This window comes from Bidens hawaiensis, unplaced genomic scaffold (genome assembly GCF_021521415.1).
Source record: "Bidens hawaiensis isolate Kalapana, Puna unplaced genomic scaffold, B.hawaiensis_p1.1 tig00012420_1, whole genome shotgun sequence".
Lineage (NCBI taxonomy): Eukaryota > Viridiplantae > Streptophyta > Magnoliopsida > Asterales > Asteraceae > Bidens > Bidens hawaiensis.
The window spans coordinates 132,469-135,290 of record NW_027492015.1 but is presented as its reverse complement, the minus strand read 5'-3'; the positions used below and the strand labels follow the sequence as shown (position 1 = coordinate 135,290).

General features: G+C 37.5%; 1 non-coding gene across 1 annotated transcript; it reads right to left on the bottom strand.

Moving 5' to 3' along the window:
* Positions 1-2,258: 2,258 nt before the first annotated feature.
* LOC143540993 (small nucleolar RNA R71) lies at positions 2,259-2,365 on the bottom strand. Its single transcript, XR_013136682.1, has one exon. It is a non-coding gene; the product is annotated as a small nucleolar RNA R71 (small nucleolar RNA).
* Positions 2,366-2,822: the final 457 nt, after the last annotated feature.

The window sequence follows — 2,822 nt, the reverse complement described above, 5'->3', positions numbered from 1 at the left end:
TGTTACACCTTTATTGGAACTCGTGCACATCTGCTACCGTGCCAAAAGTGAAACTTCACCATCATGCGCTTTTTGTGCACCACTGTGCACTTCCGAGGAGACGAGCCCGCGCACTATCCGATGCCGAGAAAAGATAGATCGACTTTGAAAGTGCACTAGCTACTGTCGGTAATGCACGACCATGCACTTTTTGTGCATGACCGTGCACTATTTTTGGAACCTGCAACTTTGAGCAGCCTAAAAAGTGAAAGTTTGACTTAGAAAATCGGTGCATGACCATGCACTTTTTGTGCATGACCATGCACTTTGTCTAGAAGCTTATAAACACGCATTTTCAATTCATTTTGGTGTGTGGAGCCTTGGTGATTCTCTCTCAACTCTTGAAAATTAGTTTATGTGTTCCTTGAGATTTGAAGGCTTCCATCATCCTCAAGATCCATCATTTCATTCTTCAATCCTTGCTTGATCTTAGTTTGCATTTCTTTGTTCTTGAACATGTTTTGTAAGATTATTTCTAGTCTGATTGTAGTTGTATTAAGCTTTGTGGGTAATTACTTTTGCTATCTAGATAATGTTGAAATTCTTATTAATGTGATATATTATCTATTCATGATTTTGGTAAAATGGTTTTCTTTCAATAATATGGTTGAATTTATAAGTTAATATTGATGGTGTTCATGCTTGTTATAGTTACATAATTTTGTGAGTTTTACAAATGTTTAGGCATTCATGTTGGAAGACTATGTTCTAGATGTTTTTTTGTAAACTTTGAATATTCATATTTTCTTTGTTTACATTGCTAAGTTAGGAATGACTAGTAAAAATTAACTTGGTTATAATATTATTGATAAGCATGAAACCCTACACTTAATATTGGAAAATTGATGTTTGTTGTTATGATTCTTGACTTGGTAATGACTTGCTAGTTAAAGTGTCATCAGTTGATATTAATTTCATAAAATTGGCTACTTTAGTGTAATCTTAAATGGTTAGAATGTTGCTCATGCTAGCTTTCTTTTGATTTTGAGACTTTGTTGTTTTGACAAACAAATTATTCTATGTTTATCTCTTGATTGTAAACCCATCATGATGATTATTTGCTAGTATTAGGTTGCTTTATTGAAATCTTGTATTATGTTTAGATTCTTGATGTTTTGCCATATCATTGCTACTTTTTCATGTTAGTAGAGCGGATTCATGTCTAGGTAGTTTGTTGGATTGAGAGATATCTTGCTTATTACTTGCTTTGTGTTCATCGTAAGCTAGTTTAGTTAATTAAAAATCAACTTAAGATTTACTTGTTCGTTTAATTATCAAAGATTTAGTACTAGAAAGTTGTCATGTCCATGATTGATACTTGGTTCTTACCGACACTTTATTACAAATGATAGGTACACTTGCCTTTCGTGTGTGGTTTAGTTGTAGGTGAAAACCTATTTAAAATCCGATTTGTGTGTTACTTTACTTAAATATATATATATATATATATATATATATATATATATATATATATATATTCACACACGTCAAGTTTTTGGTGCCATTTCCGGGAACACGGTGATTTTTAAAGAACGATCCAAGTCTTTGGTTAGCTTTGTTGATATTTTTATCTATGTTATTTTTTTATTTCATTTTTATTCATCTTATTTTTTTATTTGGTTAGCTTTCTAGTTAGTTTCCGTGTCTTTGTTCGTTTTCCGTTCCGCGTTCTTCCGGGTGATGAATGTCCACCACGCCCGGTCCTGATCTTGTTTCACCTCTTTTTGAGCCCAAGTGACATCTTCGAGAAGGTTTGAGGAGGAGATCACGTGAGGTTGCCGAGGTCATTGAAAACAAAGATGTGGAGGATACCGACACCCCCGAGGTAGAAGAAGAGATGGCGAACCCGAACGGTCAAGGTCACATGGACGACTTTGCCACACCATCACTTGAAGGTTATGGCAGCAGCGTCACACAGCCCGAGAATGAAGTGAATTCGAGATCAAGTCGAGCATCATTCATTTGGTTGAAAATTATGTTTCTTTTCATGGTCTCCAGAATGAGGACCATCTTGCTCACGTTTCACATTTCCTTCGATTATGTGCGACATTCAAAATTAATAATTGTTCTAATGATGTCGTGAGACTTAGACTTTTTCCATTCTCACTTTGCGGTCTGTTCTGAAGTGGTTAGAGGCACTCCCTTCTGGTTCCATCACCACTTGGAATCAATTAGTTGAGAAGTTTCTTCTTCAATATTTCCCACCCAATAAAACTGCTAAATTCCGAGCAAACATCACTGGTTTTCGTGTCGATGATAAAGAGTCACTTCATGCCGCATGGGAGAGGTTCAAGGGCTTGTTGAGAAAATTCCGTCATCACGGTTTGAGTCACGGGCTTCAATGTCGTACATTCTTTGACGCTTTATCCGGGGCACAAAAGCAAGCCGTCGATCAGGTTGCGGGAGGAGATTTTGGTAGGTGTACCCCAAATGAGGCGCTTGATATCTTGGAGAAAGCCGCTAAGAAGAGTTCCGCGTATAATCCACCTCGTAGTGTTCCTTCATCTAAGGGTGTTCATCACGTTGATTCAAACGACCTTGTCTCCGCTCAGTTAGAAGCTCTTACTAAAAGATTTGACCAAATGCAATCCGATCTTGTCAAATCTGGTTCTCGTTGTGGTGTGTGTGACAGAAAACACAAGACCAGTCAGTGCCAGCAGGCCATGGTGGTGGAGGATGTTGATTTTGTGGGCCGCCAAAACAATGCCTTCAGCAACACCTACAATTCGGGATGGAGAAACCACCCTAATTTCAGCGGGAAAGATGGTGATAGCAATCAAAAT